The sequence below is a fragment of the Oncorhynchus keta genome, chromosome 2 (genome assembly GCF_023373465.1).
Source record: "Oncorhynchus keta strain PuntledgeMale-10-30-2019 chromosome 2, Oket_V2, whole genome shotgun sequence".
NCBI classification, from domain to species: domain Eukaryota; kingdom Metazoa; phylum Chordata; class Actinopteri; order Salmoniformes; family Salmonidae; genus Oncorhynchus; species Oncorhynchus keta.
In genome coordinates this window covers 30,004,184-30,026,522 of record NC_068422.1, presented here as the reverse complement: position 1 = coordinate 30,026,522, position 22,339 = coordinate 30,004,184, and the positions used below count along the sequence as shown (strand labels likewise).

Sequence of the window (22,339 nt, the reverse complement as noted above, 5' to 3'; positions counted from 1 at the left end):
GGTTTCCATTCAACAATACATTCAAGTGGAGCATTGATATATTTTCCAGTTTTCAGTGATCAGATTTTCCTGCGCTTTTCGATGAAACGCACGTTCTGTTATAGTCACAGCCGTGATTTAACCAGTTTTAGAAACGTCTGAGTGTTTTTTATCCACACATACTAATCATATGCATATACTATATTCCTGGCATGAGTAGCAGGGCGCTGAAATGTTGCGCGATTTTTAACAGAATGTTCGAAAAAGTAGGGGGTAGGATCAACAGGTTAAGCGAATGCAGTAAGTCAAGGTAAGTTGCTAGCTAGCATTAAACGTATCTTATACAGTGGGGCAATAAAGTATTTAGTCAGCCACCAATTGTGCAAGTTCTCCCACTTAAAAAGATGAGAGAGGCCAGTAATTTTCATCATAGGTACACTTCAACTACGACAGACAAAATGAGAAAAATAAATCCTGAAAATCACATTGTAGGATTTTTAATGAATTTATTTGCAAATTATGGTGGAAAATAAGTATTTGGTCAATAACAAAAGTTTATCTCAATACTTTGTTATATACCCTTTTTTGGTAATGACAGAGGTCAAACATTTTCTGTAAGTATTCACAAGGTTTTCACACACTGTTGCTGGTATTTTGGCCCATTCCTCCATGCAGATCTCCTCTAGAGCAGTGATGTTTTGAGGCTGTTGCTGGGCAAAACAGACTTTCAACTCCCTCCAAAGATTTTCTATGGGGTTGAGATCTGGAGACTGGCTAGGCCACTCCAGGACCTTGAAATGCTTCTTACGAAGCCACTCCTTCATTGCCCGGGCGGTGTATTTGGGATCATTGTCATGCTGAAAGACCCAGCCACGTTTCAACTTCAAAGCCCTTGCTGATGGAAGGAGGTTTTCACTCAAAATCTCACGATACATGGCCCCATTCATTCTTTCCTTTACACGGATCAGTCGTCCTGGTCCCTTTGCAGAAAAACAGCCCCAAAGCATGATGTTTCCACCCCCATGCATCACAGTAGGTATGGTGTTCTTTGGATGCAACTCAGCATTCTTTGTCCTCCAAACACGACGAGTTGAGTTTTTACCAAAAAGTTATATTGTGTTTTTATCTGACCATATGACATTCTCGCAATCTTCTTCTGGATCATCCAAATGCTCTCTAGCAAACTTCAGACAGGCCTGGACATGTACTGGCTTAAGCAGGGGGACACGTCTGGCACTGCAGGATTTGAGTCCCTGGCGGCGTAGTGTGTTACTGGTGGTAGGCTTTGTTATTTTGATCCCAGCTCTCTGCAGGTCATTCACTAGGTCCCCCCGTGTGGTTCTGGGATTTTTGCTCACCGTTCTTGTGATCATTTTGAGCCCACGGGGTGAGATCTTGCGTGGAGCCCCAGATCGAGGGAGATTATCAGTGGTCTTTTATGTCTTCCATTTCCTAATAATTGCTCCCACAGTTGATTTCTTTAAACCAAGCTGCTTACCGATTCAGTCTTCCCAGCCTGGTGTAGGTCTACAATTTTGTTTCTGGTGTCCTTTGACATCTCTTTGGTCTTGGCCATAGTGGAGTTTGGAGTGTGACTGTTTGAGGTTGTGGACAGGTGTCTTTTATACTGATAACAAGTTCAAACAGGTGCCAATAATACAGGTAACCAGTGGAGGAATGAGGAGCCTCTTAAAGAAGAAGTTACAGGTCTGTGAGAGCCAGAAATCTTGCTTGTTTGTAGGTGACCAAATACTTATTTTCCAACATAATATGCAAATAAATTAATTAAAAATCCTACAATGTGATTTTCTGGATTTTTTTTCTCATTTTGTCTGTCATAGTTTTTTTTTCCTTTTTTTCTACTGTGTTATTGACTTGTTAATTGTTTACTCCATGTGTAACTCTGTGTTGTCTGTTCACACTGCTATGCTTTATCTTGGCCAGGTCGCAGTTGCAAATGAGAACTTGTTCTCAACTAGCCTACCTGGTTAAATAAAGGTGAAATAAATAAAAAATATAAAAAATAGTTGAAGTGTACCTATGATGAAAATTACAGGCCTCTCTCATCTTTTTAAGTGGGAGAACTTGCACAATTGGTGGCTGACTAAATACTTTTTTGCCCCACTGTAATAAACAATCAATCATAATCACTAGTTAACTACACATGGTTGATGATATTACTAGATGTTATCTAGTGTTTCCTGCGTTGCATATAATCTGACTGAGCATACAAGCATACAAGTATCTAAGTATCTGACTGAGCAGTGGTAGGCACCAGCAGGCGCGTAAACATTCATTCAAACAGCACTTTCGTGCATTTTGCCAGCAGCTCTTCGTTGTGCGTCAAGCATTGCGCTGTTTATGACTTCAAGCCTATCAACTCCCGAGATGAGGCTGGTGTAACCGAAGTGAAATGGCTAGCTAGTTAGCGCACACTAATAGCATTTCAAACGTCACTCGCTCTGAGCCTTCTAGTAGTTGTTCCCCTTGCTCTGCATGGGTAACGGCTGCTTCGAGGGTGGCTGTTGTCGTTGTGTTGCTGGTTCGAGCCCAGGTAGGAGCGAGGAGAGGGACGAAAGCTATACTGTTACACTGGCAATACTAAAGTGCCTATAAGAACATCCAATAGTCAAAGGTTAATGAAATACAAATGGTATAGAGGGAAATAGTCCTATAATTCCTATAATAACTATAACCTAAAACCTCTTACCTGGGAATATTGAAGACTCATGTTAAAAGGAACCACCAGCTTTCATATGTTCTCATGTTCTGAGCAAGGAACTGAAACGTTAGCTTTCTTACATGGCACATATTGCACTTTTACTTTCTTCTCCAACACTTTGTTTTTTCATTATTTAAACCAAATATAACATGTTTCATTATTTACTTGAGGCTAAATTGATTTTATTGATGTATTATATTAAGTTAAAATAAGTGTTCATTCAGTATTGTTGTAATTATCATTATTACAAATAAATCACTTTTTTTTTTAATTGGCCGATTAATCGGTATCGGCTTTTTAGGTTGTCAAATAATCGGTGTCGGTGTTGAAAAATCATAATCGGTCGACCTCTAGTTTAGATATACAGTATTTATGAGTGATATGATTTCACTGAATCACTGAAGTGATTCAACTATTTTAATTAGACATGTACACAACAGCTGTCATGGGATGAGACAAATACGCTTTTCCTCCTGCCCTCTTTGCTCTCTCTTTTGCTCTCATCTCCCACTCTCTCTCCCTCTGTCTCTTTCTCTCGCTCTCTCTTTCTCTCGCTCCCTCTCTCCACAGCGAGGGAGGAGGTTTTAAATATGTCTCTTTATCTGAGCCGCCCAGGCAGCAGGGGTATGAAAGGACCGGCAGGGCTTAGAACCCTGGGAAACAGCCACACACACACACACACACACACACACACACACACACACACACACACACACACACACACACACACACACACACACACACACACACACACACACACACACACACACACACACACACACACACACACACACACACACACACACACAGGGAAGCAGCCTACCTCACACTGCCAGAGTCACAATGACGGGAGGGTGTCACACACACACACTAATGCACACAGAGAGCACAAACACGTCACAGTCACACACTCTCTCTCACACACTCTCTCTCTCCAAAGGACACACTCTCGAAGGCAGGCAGGCAGGGAGAGACAGAGCTGTCCAGGGAAGTGGGTTTTGCAGTGGCATGCCAATTTGATCTTGGGACATGTGGGCAAACAACTAAACAATGTTTACAGTGTGAAACAAAAACAGAAACTCATCTGTATATTAGTGTAACGAACTCGCCTCGCCTATTACTGCCTGAATATTCCTTACTCAGGAAATGTGGATACTGCATGCATAGCAGTTTTGATTGCATAGGGCCCGTCATTCACAAATGCTAGTATGACATGTTTTGTAATTGATGATTTCCTGTGACATTCATTTAGAATAATGTGAATGTAATTCAGGAAGTCTTCTTCTCTCTATTACACAACACCCAAATATCTTCTAACATTTGACATTCGCTGTGTACAAATGTCTATGCAAATGTCTGTCAGAGAACAAGTACAGTATGTATCCCTAGAGGGCATGTTGGATGTGATTCTACCTCCTTCATACAGTCTATAAACCATAACTCTCCATCTCACACACACACACACACACACACACACACACACACACACACACACACACACACACACACACACACACACACACACACACACACACACACACACACACATTTGAGTCCAGAGGCTTGGCAAAGGCTGTAGTACACTTGCATACAATCAGGGAGGCTATGTTTAACTTCTCTAGGATAGGGGGCAGCATTCTGAATTTTGGATGAAAAGCATGTCCAAATTAAACTGCCTGCTACTCATCCCCAGAAGATAAGATATGCATATTATTAGTAGATTTGGATAGAAAACACTCTGTAGTTTCTAAAACGGTTTGAATCATGTCTGTGAGTATAACAAAACCTATTTAGCAGGCGAAACCCCGAGGACAAACCATTCAGATTTTTTTCTTTTCGGTCACTCTCTTTTCAATGAGTTTTCATTGGGAATCCAGATTTCTAAGGGACCTTCTTGCAGTTCCCACCGCTTTCACTGGATGTCAACAGTCTAGAAATTGGTTGAGATTTCTCCATTGTGTAATGAAGAAGTACGGCCACCTTGAACGAGGGTAACTTGAAGTGTAATGCTAGACAGAGGTGCGTGACCAGAAAGCTAGCTACAGTTTGTTTTCCTCCTGTATTGAACACAGATCATCCCGTCTTCCATTTTATCGATTATTTACATTACAAAATACCTAAAGTTGTATTATAAAAGTAGTTTGAAATGTTTTGGCAAAGTTTACAGGTAACTTTTGAGATATTTTGTAGTCACGTTGCGCAAGTTGGAACCTGTGTTTTTCTGGATCAAACTCGCCAAATAAATTGACATTTTGGATATATATTGAAGGAATTAAATCGAACAAAAGGACCATTTGTGATGTTTATGGGACATATTGGAGTGCCAACAAAATAAGCTCGTCAAAGGTACGGCATGAATTATATTTTTATTTCTGTGTTTTGTGTCTCTTCTGCAGGGTTTAAATATGATTTTCTCTCTTTGTTTACTGGGGTGTTATCCTCAGATAATAGCATCGTTTGCTTTCGCCGAAAGCCTTTTTGAAATCTGACATGTTGACTGGATTCACAACAAGTGTAGCTTTAACTTGCTATCTTGCATGTGTGATTTCATGAAAGTTTGATTTTTATAGCAATTTATTTAATTTTGGCGCTCTGCATATTCACTGGCTTTTGGCATATCCCAGAGAGGTTAGGCAATAAAGCTTGACGATGTGTGGTATATAGCTAATTTAACACGGCTAAGGACTGTTATAATGCACAATGCAACATGGAGTGCCTGGTTACACCCCTTAGCCGTGGTATATTGGCCATAGTGGTTAGAGCGTTGGACTAGTAACCGGAAGGTTGCAAGTTCAAACCCCCGAGCGAACAAGGTACAAATCTGTCATTCTGCCCCTGAACAGGCAGTTAACCCACTGTTCCTAGGCCATCATTGAAAATAAGAATTTGTTCTTAACTTCTTGGATATAGGGGGGGCTATTTTAATTTTTGGATGAAAAACGTTCCCGTTTTAAACAAGATATTTTGTCACAAAAAGATGCTTGTCTATGCATATAATTGACACCTTTGGAAAGAAAACACTGACGTTTCCAAAACTGCAAAGATATTGTCTGTGAGTGCCACAGAACTGATGTTACTTCCAATCAGGAAGTGCCGCATTTTTTGAAACCGCCTCATACCAATGACTCCTTATATGGCTGTGAATGGGCCACGAATGAGCTTAGGCTTTCTGTCGCTTCCCCAAGGTGTCGACAGCATTGTGACGTATTTGTAGGCATATCATTGGAAGATTGACCATAAGAGACTACATCTACCAGGTGGTCTCTTGGTGTCCTCCGTTGCAATTATTGCGTAATCTCCAGCTGCAGTATTTTTCCGTTTGCTTCTGATGAGAAACCAACTGTCACGACTGATATATTATCGAATAGATATGTGAAAAACACCTTGAGGATTGATTCTAAACAACGTTTGCCATGTTTCTGTCAATATTATGGAGCTAATTTGGAAAAAAGTTTGGCGTTGTAGTGACTGCATTTTCCGGTCTTTTTCTTAACCAAACGTGATGAACAAAACAGAGCTATTTCGCCAACACAAATCATATTTTTGGAAAAAATGAACATTTGCTATCTCACTGAGAGTCTCGTCATTGAAATCATCCGAAGTTCTTCAAAGGTCAATTATTTTATTTGAATGCTTTTCTTGTTTTTGTGAAAATGTTGCCTGCTGAATGCTAGGCTTAATGCTATGCTAGGCTATCAATACTCTTACACAAATGCTTGTGTAGCTTTGGTTGAAAAGCATATTTTGAAAATCTGAGATGACAGTGTTGTTAACAAAAGGCTAAACTTGTGTTTCAATATATTTATTTCATTTCATTTGCGATTTACATGAATAGAAAAGGTTGAGTTATGCTAATGCGTTATAGGTGAAGTATTTTTCTATAGATTTCTCAGCCAAGCAGGATGAACAAACGTGACGTTTTTCGCCTACAAAAATATTATTTTTGGAAAAAAGAAACATTTGCTATCTAACTGGGAGTCTCCTGAGTGAAAGCATCTGAAGTTCTTCAAAGGTAAATTATTTAATTTGGTTGCTTTTATTATTTTTGTGAAAATGTTGCCTGCTGCCAGCACAGCCTAGCATAGCATTATGCCATGCTAAACTTACACAAATGCTTGTCTAGCGTTGGCTGTAATGCATATTTTGAAAATCTGAGATGACAGTGTTGTTAACAAAAGGCCAAGCTTGTGTTTGAATATATTTATTTCATTTCATTTGCGATTTTCATTAATAGGAAACGTTGCGTTATGGTAATGCGATTGAGGCTATGATTATGCTCCCGGATACGGGATTGCTCGTCGCTAGAGGTTAACTGACTTGCCTAGTTAAATAAAGGTTAAAAAAAAATACAAATAAAAAAATATCACAAACCCCCAAGGTGCCTTATTGCTATTAAAAACTAGTTACCAATATAATTAGAGCAGAAAAATAAATGTTTTGTCATACCCGTGGTATACGGTCTGTCAGCCAATCAGCATGCAGGGCTCAAACCACCCAGTTTATATTATCAAATGAGAGCCACATGACCCTGACAGCTCACAGAAAGGAAAGCTGACACACTGAACTCACCAACCCAGCATGAAGACAGAGAAGAGACTAATGAGCTAGGATGCGTCCCAAATGGCACCTTATTCTCTTTTGACCAAAGCCGTGGACAAAAGTAGTGCATTATATAGGGAAAGGGTGCATGTGGGACACAGCCCTACTGTACTGTACTCACAAGAAAACAACACATTCTGAAGATGAGGACAATGCATTTGTCTGGTTTGAACAGGATTTACAAGACAAACATACACACGCACATTGCTCAGACTAACAAGACACACACAATCCCTCTCTCCCTCTCTGATCACACACACTTCACTGCCAGTGAGTGAAGATTTCATCAGCAGTAAAAATGTGAAGATAATTGCCTCCGATGGTGAGAAATCTTGAGTGCAGGCAGCCAGCCAGCCAGTCAACCAGTCAGTCAAGCAGGTAGTCATGGTGGATGGACAAACAGACGGACGGTCGTAGGGAACATTTTGTTCTCCTCGTCCTTATTCTCCTTGGAACTCTCCTATTGTTTCTGTATAGCCTCCTAGCAAGGTGTCATTTCTGATTCAAGGACCCCTGCTCCAGCACTGTTCAGACACAGTCACTACAGAAGGGAACTGAACAGGACGTGGCCATTGTGACATTCCCTTCCCTGCACTCGTTACTCAAAGAACCAACGAACGTCAAATCAAACATGCATAAGCCAGTGACAGGGTAAGGCCAGTGAGTTCTCTATTTCCCATCTCTCTCTCTCTGCTCACTCACATTCACTTTCTCTGTTTCTGCTTCTCTCTTCACTCACTCACACAGTTTCTCTACCTCTCTGTATCTACCACTCTCTCTCTCACTCACTCCCTCTGCCTCTCTCACGGTAAGGCACTTTTAGAGACTAAAGTTATTAGCTGTTCTAATAACTTACTGAAGAAAAGGCTCTTATTAATAAACGAGTGCGTGGTACCGGTTGACCATCCCCCTAGAAGACTGGTCTGAGGCTGATTGGCAGAGGTAAATGGATAGATAGGCCTCACAGGGCAGCAGGCAGGCAGCACTCACAGGTGTGTGAATTGTCTGAACCCTCTGGACCCCAGGAAGAGTAGCTGCTGCTTTTGCAACAGCCAATGGGGATCCTAAAAAAATACCATGTACCAAACCAATTTGATCGATATGATGATGTAGCCTCTCTCTCTACCTCATATTACTGGACAGCTGCAATTTGATAGAACGTTCCGAAAATATATATATGAAGGCTTCAGTAATCTTTATAGTTATGCTCCCATTTAGCCAGCAGTCTGCCTCCTGTTTAGACAATGTTGCAATGATGATGACAAAATTACATTAAAAAAACACTATTGACTGCCTGTCTTGCTTGTTTGATATGCTGTGTAGGCTATTAGCTTGCCTAAATAGCTTCATGTAACACCCTTCCAGAAAAAATAACATGAAATTGCTAGACAACCTGTTTGTGTCGTTCTTATGTTTGCAATAGCCTAACGTTACTGTTACAACAGAAAAATAACTATGTTTATTCTAACTCTTTTGTGTACAACCGGCAGTGGAGCCATGAAGTGACTGAGCAGCAGCTGATATTTTTGCAACAGCAAGTCGAGTTCCAGAAAATACGGAACTGCAGCTAGTGCTGCACAAACAATTCAAATCAAATGGAATTACGACCAGGAGACTATTACGCAGTCAAATGAATCAATAACCTTTTGGAGAGAGATAATACATTAAATGGAGTGAACACTGAGTGAGTCTAATGCAGTCAAATTATAATGGAACACTTGAGATATGAAGTAATATGTCCAAATGATGTAAACCTCTATGCAGTTTAGATTTCCCTAATATGAAGCACTGACAATGTGGTCTGTGGGGGAAGCATTTTCTTTGACATATTTCTCTACTTGGAGATATTTTCCCGGTTGTACATTTCTAGAATATACAAAAGGCAAAATGAAGCATTTTAAAAACAACTATGATATGTTCACCAACACAGAGAGAATCTGACAGACAGAAACAAAGGTTGTCTTCTGCTATGGGACAGACAGACGGATGCGAGGGGAGTGGGCGGTATATGGGCCGACGGCAAGACACAAGCAGACAGAGAATCCATGTCTAGTGAGTCTGATTGAACGCCAGCCAACAATTTCATAATACTCCACAATAGAATACTAACAGTAAGGTGAAAAGTCAAGCTGTCATAGCAGTGAATAGTGTAGTGCAGGTTCTAAATTCTCAGCTCAGCTCAGCTCTAGGCTCTGAGGCTGTGGGTGGGGAATTTGAACAGATAGAAGAGGAAGAAGCATGGAACTACTACGGATTTATGATTGAGTGAGGAGCAACAGCAGTATATACATTAGAGCTGGGCGATATTGACAAAAATCCATATTGCGATAAATTGCCAGAATTGATGCAATAAAGATAAATAGAAAGATACGTTTGTAACATTATTGTGCACCTTAAAACTACTACTAGTTTGATGGTTATAGCAATCAATTGTCCCATTAACAATCACCCATATTTGCAAACGTATTTCATTTTATACTTCACATTTCTCTAGTATAGGCAACTTAAGGAACGGTATCAGTAAAATGCTTGCGATAATTGATTGGTACGGTCAGTGTCGATAATTTTGGGTTTATCGCCTCAGCTCTAGTATACATTTCCTGAGTACTGAGGCTGTGGGTGAGACTACCGATTACTGAGTGAGGAGCAACAGAATCATAATACACATACATGCCTAGTTCCGATATGCATATATGGTTAATTTCCTTGTTCCCTTTCATTGTCTCATTTTCTCCACTTATCCACTCACCCACACCGACAGCCCATAAACACAGCATTGCGTTCCAATTGTATTGATTGGCTTTCATTCCTCGTCTGCTTTCCTTCATGACTGCTGATAGATGAAAAGGTTGGATGGATGAGCTTCTCTCATACAACTTTCACCTGTTAACTCGACTGACCAGTGAGATAGGGTGTGTGTGGTGTGAGGCTTTACTTCCACTTTAAACATGTTGTTAACTGGAATCTGTAACTAATGCATGTTATTAACACATTGTTACACGCTGCATCTGTTAATCAATTATGAACCTAAAACATTACACTTTTGTTCAGGACAGTGACAACATGGTACATATTTTCACATTGCAACTGTGATTAGGGTACATTAAATGACCTATATAATAACATAAACGCAAACCATTCATGTGCAGTGATTCTAGAATAGCCAATAGCACTGTAGGAGTAGGAGTTTCACTGAAGTGGGATCAATCTGATTACTTAACCATGCCCCTTTACATTTTTATACATTTACTTTAGTGTATTTAGTAAATATTTTCTTAACTATTTATTGAACTGTATTGTTGTTTAGGGGCTTATAACTACGCATTTCACGGTAAAGTCACCTGTTGTGTAGAGATGTGACAAATACCATTTGACTTGACATCTGAAGTGAAATCACACATCCATACTCTCCCTCTGAACTAACGCAGCCGCTCCAACTAGTGTTTCCTCCAACTCCCCTGCTTCACTAACGAGAGAGGAAAGGGGTATTATCTCCCTCCCTCTCCTCCCGTTCGTTCAGTGCAGTCTACAGGTTTTTTTCCGCTGTGACTTGGCTGCTCTCTCTCTCCCCCCTCATGGTCCGAGCGGAGAGAGTAATGAAAGAGAAGCCAGTGCTGCTCCCTCCTCTTCTCCCTCCCTCCCACCCACCGGGAGGCCCGCCCGCCGCTGCCCCGGCTGGCCTCACATCCAGACGGAGGAATTTATCAGGGAGGGCTCGCCAGAGACTCCGCCGCCCGCTGCACACAGCGGCCCAACCATAAGAGCTAAACTCTTGTCTCTCAGCTCCACTTTTGGCCGTATAATAGCGCAGTCTGGAGGGTTGTTGTAATGAATCAGCTTTCCACAATAAATGGCACATTTGTGCATGTCTGGTAGAACAAATATAATGCAAGATAGAAAGGTTATTTTAACAGTGACATAATAACCTATGCGGGGCACGGATAGGCTACAAAGAATAGTTAGAATACATATTGCGAGCGGGAGATGCATAGGCCTTCATTGTAACACTTTAAGAACATGCCAATACAGCTAACCGCAAGTCTTTGTGATATGCTATTATTACAACAGGTAGGCTATTAGAAAGCAGTCAACTCAGTCCAGCCTTTTTTTGCTCACTGAACTATTGACATACCCGTACATTCCAAGATTAACATTCCCATCTGCTCAGCTAGCTGATTAACGTACTTTTTTTTTTTTACCAACAATCAAACAGCCTTCTCGAGCATATGGAGCCTATTTTACAAACCCATAAACATGCAGATACACCAATGTGAAATCATGCACCCATCATATCTCTACAGACGAGCATGCACCTCCGTATCTCGTAGCTAGCTAGGCTACCTCGTCTCACACTATGTTAAAGTGACTTGAGGATAAGACATTGCTCAATGTAGGCTAAACGCGTGCATGGATCAGATCTAGCTAGACGGATTTATTCCTAAACAGACTCGGGCACAATAGCAAAATCCGCTATCCAGTTTAGGCTAAATATTACGGCTAGTTCTGTTCTGATTCTCTGGCTTCGAGGAAGTCAGTCTATTGTTAGCGCTGGGGGTGAGTCTGGGCAGCGAGAAGCGAACCCATCCAAGGCAGTAATGACCACACACAAAATCCTGTCTCTCTGTGCAACCAACCCACGGCAAGGTGTGATAGAATAGCCTACGATACGGAAACAACCAAGGAACGGAACTTACTTTTAGCTTGGAACCTCGGCTAGAAGAAGAAATCCACTTTGTTTTCCCGAATCTCGTGTATACTGCGTTCCTTTTCACTTTAAAATACAAGAAAATAGCGCCCACTGTACCGTTGGTGTGTGTGAGTGACTGACTCAACTACCGTACAGAGCCACAGCAAGTTGAAGTGTCAAATTACACTGGCTGTTCAGTTACCACAGAGGGAGCCATGCTTCGGGGCTGCTGACAAAATGTGTCCCAGATTCAGGTGGTGGGAGCGATTTAGGAATACTCCAGGAGTGACAGACCGACCATACAGAAGGCTATGAGAGACTGTAAAACCTCTGAACGGACGGGAGTGAAATCATTCGACCACCGACAGCGTTTGAATTTCGATTTTTAGTGGAGGTGATGTGTTTGGTGATGCATGTAAAACCATCTGAATACATTATTTAAATACTTCTAAGCTGTTGAAATCATATCACTAAAAACGTTTTTAAACAATTTTTACAATTTAATAGATGAATATTAGGACTAATATTAATTATATAAATTATAATAATAACTAATATAAGGCTAATAACGCCGCTAACACACAAATCACTACAAATAGACTATGCCTTTGTAATAATAATAATAATAATACACTATTCACAATATTCATAATAATCATTATAACCATAGCCTAATTGAAATAATAGGCTAATATAGTAAATTGGGCTAGTGGCATATTAATAAAATAAACAAATGATTGTTGTTATGATTAGGCTATTGTTTTCTTACACCTCCGCATCATCGTCATCTCTGAATAACAACATGGTTGATAGCCTATCTTTTACATGTCATATGCGCTCTCAGTAGGCTACAGAGAGCCAGAGCACCATGCAGTGCTTCGGGAAGTATCAGGTTCCGTATTTTGCGAGTCTCCGGTCTCCAATGGAAGCTACAGAATAACAAAGACATGTTTGAGAGTCGAGCAGTGAGCAGCAGCGGCTACAGCAGTAGGCTTGGCTGATCGGTGACGTCAAGGAACAATGTGGTTTCCACTAGTTACCACATCCACAAAGTCAAATTAGCTAGGCCGGCCTAGATCGTAAAAATTCATCAAAACTAAAATTATATTTTTGGTCTTCATTTCAGGTTATGGTTAGCAGCTGGTTAAGGTTATGGTTAGGTTTAAAATCACATTCTAAGCAGATAAAACATAGAAATGGGCGGGGTTTATTACTTTGTGGCTGTGGTAACTAGTGACGACCGAACAACGTCTCCCCCGACACACACACGCGCACACACGAATGAAAGCACATATGCGCGCGAACACACACACAGAGAGAGAGAGAGAGAGAGAGAGAGAGAGAGAGAGAGCAGGCAGACTCTTCTCAGCTAGTGAAGCACAGCTGAACTGCCCGGAGGGAGGGCCGAGCAGTGCCGAAGCTGGAACAGTGCATCAGATAGAATCACTCACTTCTCATGCTGTGCTTGTTTCTCTTCCTCCCACCTTCCCTCCCTCCCTTTCTCCCTGCATGTCTCTGCCCCTCTTTTCTTCTCTCTCTTTCTCCACAAGTCATGCAGTGTTGCAGCATTGGACTTCCAGGTAGTGCTTCATTATTTAAATATTTGTTATACAAGCAGTCAGTACATTTTAAGTTAATAGTCATGCAATGTTATATAATGAGTAATGTAATAAGACATTGCAAGTAAAAAAATAAAGGTTCTTACATGGTTCTTCTTCAGCTCTAAATTTCCTTGGAGAACTATTGCCCAATAAAGAACCTTACAGTTAAGTGTAGGGTTCTTGACTTGGCATCTACGGTTCTTCAGAATTCTAAATGGTTCTTGAAATGTATGGGAGCCTTCAGTGTATGGAATGGAAGCCAGTGTTAACTACTGTTTATTTTTCAGTGTAACATTTCTAGAGTTGATTCAAGAGTGAAATTAACACTCAGTGGTGTAAAATAACTCTAGTTTCGGTGTTAATAACCAGAGTTGTATCAAAACCATGACCATCATAGTCATTCCCAGCTTGCTCCTTTGCAGGAAGATTTTTTTAATTGTTTGTTTCAATATCTATGTTTTTGATGAATTAATCCGATGCTACTCAAACATAAATAACATAAATGTTTCTAAACTATTCCAATATGTTACTTTGACTTATTCACCCATTACTGAAATGGTTGTTCAAGTTCATATGTTCAAGGTAGTGTCATATCTTATTCTTCCCAATGCAGGTTGTGGGCGAATACATTTTTAAAATGTTGAATATCCCCACTTTGGCTGGACTTCAATAGGGATTACAAATCACATTGCAAGCCATCACAATGTGACTTGCAGGCCTGAGGTGGCCTATAAACTATGAGTTTTAGGTCCCTGTATTAGGGTAAAACTAGGCCCTCAAATGAAGGCCTTATGAAATATGTATTGTATTATCTTAAAACACTACAGCAGGAATCTGGTCCATGTGATCTGGGAACATTGGGACATCCCTACACCATTGAAGCTGACATTTTAAATTGTTACGGTAAGGGTTACGGTTAGGGTTATGGTTATGGTAAGGTTGGGGGTTCGGGTAACAGTTAGGGTATTCAACTCTGGTCCTGGAGGGCCGAAACAATTATGGGTTTGGATTTTTGTATGGTTCTTCAATGGCATCGCTCTCAACAACCTTATTTGGTTCTAACTTGTACCTTTATTTTTAAGAATATGGTTGAGTGTGAATGTTACATAAATAATTGTTGCGTGTGCTCTCTCTCCGGTCTCTAGGTCACCAGGCTGCTCGTTATGGCGCACACCTGTCACCATCATTACGCACACCTGCGCATCATCAGACACTCACCTGGACTCCATCAACTTCCTGATTACCTGTCCTATATATGTCACTCCCTTTGGTTCCTTCCCCAGATGTTATTGTTTCTGTTCCAGTGTCATGTCTGTGGGTTGTTCGTGTTTCTTGTTTTGTATTATGTTGAGTTTATTTATTAAAACACTCACTCCCTGAACTTGCTTCCCAAATTATTGCTTCCCAAATTATTATTATTGCACATCGTTACAACAATATCAGATAATACATATCGTTCCAATAATGGTATCATAATCATGTAAATTATATTAGTCTAGCTTAAAAATAATCACCTGTTTTTATTTGATAAACTTTTAAAGTTACTACTTTGTATAAATCAAAGGTATTTTCTCTAGGATATTACCAATGACTCAGGTAGTGAAGTAATACAACAGCAGAATGTGCTCCAATAGGCAGTTCCTCTAGATTTGGTGATTGATTTAAACGGTACTTCAGGTTTAAATTCTCCCCCTTCGCACTACACACACACACACACACACACACACACACACACACGCACACACGCACACACACACACACACACACACATAGACACACACACACAAAGGGTTCTGTTGAAAAGTAGTCCCCCTGGTGGGCTGTAAAGGGTGAGAGCAGGAAGAGAGAGAAGAGAGAGCAGGGCTAAGAGTACAAAACAAAAACTATAAAGAGTGTTAGGACCCTATTCTGATGGCTTTTTGGTTGATTTAGATCTATTTGTAATTTTAAATAATATAGAAATATTATAAAAATCCAGGTTCAGAAATATTTTTGATTAATTCTCTCCTCTGTCATATGGGCACACATACTGACCAACAGCCATCATTAGCTTCCCTCCTTCAGTGCTAGTGACAGTAATGTTATGGGGGGGCTGGGAGCTGGAGACTGGGGGTCAACCCTACTCGGGCAGAAATATCATGGGGGCTTCACTTCACCCGGGCCTGGTTGTCACAGAGCAGAATGTCTCAAGGACACCCTGTCTCCTAATCGGGACAGGAAACACACACACACACACACAGGACAGCACTCCTCTCCACACAGGCTGACAGGGATAAATGTGGAGGCTGACATCACCAGCTCCGACCGGCAGTCAGTCATTTATATTACGGGGGGCATTTCTTAGAAGGAGATTGTGTTCGTTATAGAAGAGGGAGAGAGAAGGGAGAGAGAGGGGAAAGAGGGAGAGAGGGATAGACGGGTGAGGTGGGTGGATAGAAAGAGGGAGATAGAAAGGGAGAGAGAGAGAGAAAGAAAGAAAAAGGGAGGGAGGGAGGGAGGGGGAGACAATGTTCAATGTCAGAGTGGTCTTGCTGTGAACATGTGATAGGCTGTGATCTGATTTGTCTCGTGGTTTACATGTTGACACAGTGTACAGTATATGAGGATCTCTCTGTGATGCAATGAAGGTTTGTTTAAACAACATATTTATATTGAAGTGTATGAAGCTGCTGTCTTTTCTAACATTCTCTCTTTAATGGATCACAGAGACAATTGAGTTCGACTACCTCTTTCTTTAATGTGTTTTCTTATGAAGTGTTAAATCACCTTAGAAATACATTTATAACCCAGAGAAGTGTATTAATATTTATCAGGCATCTTGTGAGAGGGATTGTTGCCTGAAATTCTTGAAGCACCTAATTTTCCAAAAATATTATAATAACACTAGACCAACAGCTCTATATGAACAGAACCAGACTAGCCTCAATATTATTGCTACAGAGATGGATTTCTCTATGTAACAAAAGTCTCAAAGACTTTAACCAAGGCTCTGTGCTCAAGTGCACCGTTGTGGCTTATTGTCATCTACTTTTCAGCCGTATCATAGCACTATCTGTTCTGGGTCATCAATCATAGTTTTGTGATGTCATCCAAAGATGAAAGGGTTCATTACTGATGTCAGCAGACCTGCTACCGGTCACTCAGCCACACACAAACACACTCAGCAGCACACACACACACACACACACACACACACACACACACACACACACACACACACACACACACACACACACACACACACACACACACACACACACACACACACAGAGAGAGAGTTCAAAGCAGTCTTGTTGTCAGAAGTCCCAGGGCAGGCAGGCCCACTGCTCCAGCTCTCCAGAACAACATAGCCAGATGGCTGCCTGGAAGATGGATGGATTATAGGTGGGGTGACTTCAGCTTGACTGGGTTGCATGTATAATTTCACACAGACACACGCACACACATGCTTGCACAAGCACACGGACGTGCACACACATGCATAAACACACACACACACACACACACACACACACACACACACACACACACACACACACACACACACACACACACACACACACACAACAATGCAAGGGAGCCCAGTGAATGCATCAATGGAGAACAAAGAAAAAAGTATGTCCGCTCCAACAAGGTTAATGCACTGTGTAGTAGTGCATGATTTTAGGCAGTGTGTTATGTTGATATTGTTATTGAACAATTAAAACAACCAAGACTCTCTTAAGTGTGCATGTGTGTGTTTATGCGTGTGTCTCTGACAGTGCACGGGGGGAGTGAAGATGGATGTTGCTTGGGCTTCTAACAGCTCTATGATGGAGGGAGACTCAGTTGTGCAGACATCAGCTCTCTATGTCCAAACAGAGGCAGCATCCCAAATGGCAGAGCCCTATGGACCATGGTCAAAAGTAGTGTGCGCACTACATAGGGAATAGGGTGTCATATGGGACAGACTCAAAGGTTTGATGGCTGTTTACAACAGATCCTCTACCTGGTGTTCTCCATCTACACCAGAATCCTGGTCACACACACACGCGCAAGAATGCTTGCATGCACGCACGCACAAACGTATATGTGATTGTGTTGAGTGGCAGGTGTGTGTGTTGGCAGGGTAGTGAATGGATCAGCCCCCACAGAGAAAGGCAGAGGAGCTCTATTTGAAAACAAGACGCGATAAATCCGCTTGAGTACCCTATTGATTATCTTCAGACTCTGAGAAACAGAGAGAGAGAGAACGAGACAGAAAACAGATGCTTCTGACTGCCACTTTTGGAGAGTTGGGGTGGCTTTTTAGTCCCCCCCGTCTCTCTCTTCCCTCTCTCTCTTCCCTCTCTCTCTGTTCGCTCCGTCGCTCTCTCTCTTTCCTCTCTCTCTCTCTCTCTGTTCGCTATGTCTCTCTCTTTCCTCTCTTTCTCTTTCTTCCCTATCTCTCTTCCCTCTCTCTCTGTCTCTCTGTCTCTCTCTTCCCTATCACTCTCTCATCCTCCCTTTCTCTCCCCCTCTCTCTCTCCATCTCATTCCCTAGTGGTGACAGATAAAGCAGACAGGCTGCACCCCATGCTGACTAGCTGAACTGGCTGTGGAGAGCTAGGCAGCGAATGGAGCGGCGATCAATGAGCACTCACAATAGAGCGCCAGCATCCACATCACTAACAGCTCCCTCAGGCAATGGGAAGGAGGTTGAGAAGAGGGGGGATGAGGGGGGTGAGCAAAGGAAAGGAAGAGGGGGATATAATATAGGAATGGGGGCAGGGGGATTGAGGGAAGGTTGGTTCTGCTTTATGTAATGAAATGTGGGAGGTAAAAGTTGTTTGTTTTCATGTTTAAAAATACCTAGATACGCTTTTGAGTCCACCAAAGAGCAGGGTTCACCCCTTGTTTAGAGTTGTGCAATGTCAATACAGTCTCATTAGAATATGTGATGTTATATGTTATCTGACCTCAAGGCCAGGGTCAAGATTACACACACACTTAGCAGGTGTAGTTGTTCTTTTAGATGAGACTGACTATGACAGCCTGTTCATCAAAACTGATGTCGCTGAAGAGAAACAATGGTGAAACACAGTGAAATCAGGCTATGCTTATTATCTGGTTTGAAAGTATCGGTGGCACTCTAGCCTGCCCTGTGCCTGGTGATGGCTAAAGTAGTGATGATGTCTATTAATAGCAGGCTTCTTCCTCTGACCTTGGAGGCTACATGGAAAATGAATACTTTGAGAGGAGAAATACACCTGGAACTACCTTAATGGTGACTAACTATCTCCAGTAAAACACCAGAGTTTAAGCCCATGGAAAGCCTCAGGCTGGACCCCCTGGTGCACCACGTCAGAGCCTAAAAAGGAGACCAGGGTTTGTATTCAAAACGCATCTTAGAGTATGAGTGCTGCTGATTTAGGATCAGCCCCCTCTTGTCCATGCAATCACATTTATTATGATTTAAAATACTAATCCTAGATCAGTACTCCTACTCTGAGACACTGTGTCCATGTAATACTATTCACTATGATTTAAAAGGAAAACTGATGCTAGATCAGTACTCCAATACTGTGAAATGCTTTATTAAAACAGGACCAGACCAGAGCAGACAGGCTACCCTACCTGGACAGGGACTATTCCTCAGGATGACATTAATATAATAGCTCTGGTGCCCAAAACAACTGGCTATTGATCCAGTATAACCTTTTAAGCCTATCGACCGCTCTGTTCTCCAACAGCAGGCGGATGCTACAGTGTTTTGAAGCTGTTGGGTTAAGCTGCAGTATTCTAAGTAAAAGGGCCATGTTGTTACAGGAGTCGTTTCGGCTGTGTTTTGGCTAATTAAAGGCCCACTCCTTAATTTGAACAAAACAGAAGCCCCCCACTTGGTTTGAATTTTTTGAATTTTCGTGGAATCCAATTGTTAGTAGTTACTATCTTGTCTCATCGCTACAAATCACGTACGGGCAAGGGAGAGATGAAGGTCGAAAGCTAGCCGCACCAATGTGTCGGAGGAAATACCGTGCACCTGGCGACCTGGTTACTGCGATGCAGTGCCCTAGACCACTGCGACCACTGCGCCACCCGGGAGGCCCTGACGTTGAGCCTTCTTGGATGGGCACTTGTAATGTACAGTTGAAGTCAGAAGTTTATATACACTTAGGTTGGAGTCATTAAAACTTGTTTTTCAACCACTCCACACATTTCTTGTTAACAAACTATAGTTTTGGCAAGTCGGTTAGGACATCTACTTTGTGCATGACACAAGTAATTTTTCCAACAATTGTTTACAGACAGATTTTTTCATTTATAATTCACTGTATCACAATTCCAGTGGGTCAGAAGTTTACATGCACTAAGTTGACTGTGCCTTTAAACAGATTTGAAAATGACAAAAAATGATGTCATGGCTTTAGAAGCATCTGATAGGCTAATTGACATCATTTGAATCAATTGGAGGTGTACCTGTGGATGTATTTCAAGGCCTACCTTCAAACTCAGTGCCTCTTTGCTTGACATCATTGGAAAATCAAAAGAAATCTGCCAAAATGTAGAGCTCCACAAGTCTGGTTCATCCTTGGGAGCAATATCCAAACACCTGAAGGTACCACATTCATCTGTACAAACAATAGTATGCAAGTATAAACACCATGGGACCACGCAGCCGTCATACCGCTCAGGAAGGAGATGCGTTCTGTCTCCTAGAGATTAACATATTTTTTAGCGAAAAGTGCAAATCAATCCCAGAACAACAGCAAAGGACTTTGTGAAGATGCTGGAGGAAACAGGTACAAAAGTACCTATATCCACAGTGAAATGAGTCCTATATCGACATAACCTCAGCAAGGAAGAAGCCACTGCTCCAAAACCACCATAAAAAATCCAGACTACGGTTCGCAACTGTGTATGGGGACAAAGATCATGTCACGACTTCCGCCGAAGTCGGCTCCTCTCCTTGTTCGGCGATCAACGTCACCGGCTTTCTAGTCATCATCGCTCCATTTTTCATATATCCATTTGTCTTGTTTCCATACACACCTGGTTTTCATTCCCCCAATCAATCTGCTTGTATTTAACCCTCTGTTTCCCATCATGTTTTGTGTGTAATTGTTTTATGTTATGTGGTGTTAGTTTACGTGCTTTACTTTTATGTTCCATTATTTGAGGCTACCTGAAACGTTTGACCCAAGTTAAATAATTTAAAGGCAATGCTACCAGTGTATGTAAGCCTTCTGACACACTGAGAATGTGATGAAAGAAATTAAAGCTGAAATAAATCATTCTCTCTACTATTATTCTGACATTTCACATTCTTAAAATAAAGTGGTGAACCTAACTGACCTAAAACAGGCCATTTTTACTTGGATTAAATGTCAGGAATTGTGAAAAACTGAGTTTAAATGTATTTGGCCTAGGTGAAACTAAACTTCCGACTTCAACTGTAACTCTATGGCAGCACCGTAGGGGTCGAATTTTTCAGCTCTCCCCGTAGATTATGCAGTGATGTAGTGTCTCCATGAGTGACAGAACAATGAGCCAATCACGGCGTAACTAGAGAACATTACCAACCCCTATGCTCCATATTTTCTACTGGCTGCCCCACCACCACAGAAAGCATTAAGCGAGGCTGAAACACCTGCATTTTGGAGCTGCCTTACTCAAGAAAGCAAAAAAGAGACCATGTTTGTGTGCGACTCTATTAACTCAATGATGTTTGCAAACTGATATGTGACTTGCATTAATCCCAAAATAACATGCAAAACAGGCAACAAATAACAAGAGCTCAGTAACTTTCAATGTGGCACCTTCCCAACAAGTCAGTTCGACAAATTTCTGCCCTACTAGAGCGTCCCCGGTCAAATGTAAGTGCTGTTATTGTGAAGTGGAAACACCTAGGAGCAACAATGGCTCAGCCATGAAGTAGTAGGTTACACAAGCTCACAGAACGCAGAGTGCTGAAGCGCATATCACTTAGAAATTGTCTATCTTCGGTTGCAACACCCACTACCAAGTTCCAAACGGCCTCTGGAAGCAATGTCAGCACAAGAACTGTCCATCGGGAGCTTCGTGAAATGGGTTTCCGTGGCCGAGCAGCCGGACACAAGCCTAACATGCTGACCAGACCGGACACGTCGCGTGTGCGAGCGTCAAAAAATAAATGTAGAAATCCATGTTATTCAATTATTGCACCCACACTGCTCGCACGGCCAACGAGTGTCTCCGACGCCACGGGCTAAAATATAACTCCATTCTATTTCTGATGCAGAAGGCGCTGGAAGTCCTGCCTCTCCCATCTCCTCATTGGTCTATAGAAGCAGGTACCTACGTGCCATCTCCTCATTGGTTATACCCACGTGGGTGATTGAAAGACGAACTGTTTTGCCGGTAGTCGTGGTAATACTATGAAAGTTTAGATGCTGATCACCATATACGTTCAAAGATGAAAAAGCCTGAAAGGAGGAGAGATGACCAGAAACGATTCGGTTGGCCGTTTTATGTGTGGATTAATTGTAGGAGTAGAGGACAATGTGCATTTCAGGTAAAATAACAACTCAATGTTTATATCCCAGTTACAAATTAGCTAGCAACAGCAAGCTAGCTAAATAGGACAAATTAGCTAGAAAGTGCAAGCTAACTAGCTCAATTGCCATACATGTCCAATGCTTTTCAACCTGTCCCCAAATTAATGTCATTGGTTCAGAGTTTGTTTTCATATTTTAACCTGCGTGTCGTGATCGCGTTTAGTGTAGGGGGACAAAATAAATGTATGCACAATAA

At 41.6% G+C, this 22,339-nt stretch overlaps 1 protein-coding gene and 1 long non-coding RNA gene across 5 annotated transcripts in view; one reads left to right on the top strand and one right to left on the bottom strand.

Annotated features, from left to right (window-relative positions):
* The window catches only part of LOC118361163 (zinc finger MIZ domain-containing protein 1), a 241,955-nt gene extending 229,633 nt beyond the window's left edge, over positions 1-12,322 (bottom strand). For 2 of the 4 annotated variants that reach the window (XM_052475016.1, XM_052475018.1), the window contains exon 1: positions 11,995-12,317. The gene's annotated coding sequence lies outside the window, so the exon portion shown is untranslated. Of the gene's footprint in view, positions 1-11,994 lie in introns of all 4 variants that reach the window. The other 2 variants (XM_052475034.1, XM_052475028.1) reach the window with 2 other exon arrangements.
* Positions 12,323-12,702: 380 nt separating this feature from the next.
* On the top strand, positions 12,703-15,000 carry LOC127910633 (uncharacterized). Its single transcript, XR_008075550.1, has 3 exons — positions 12,703-13,567; positions 14,416-14,491; positions 14,734-15,000. It is a non-coding gene; the product is annotated as an uncharacterized LOC127910633 (long non-coding RNA).
* Positions 15,001-22,339: the final 7,339 nt, after the last annotated feature.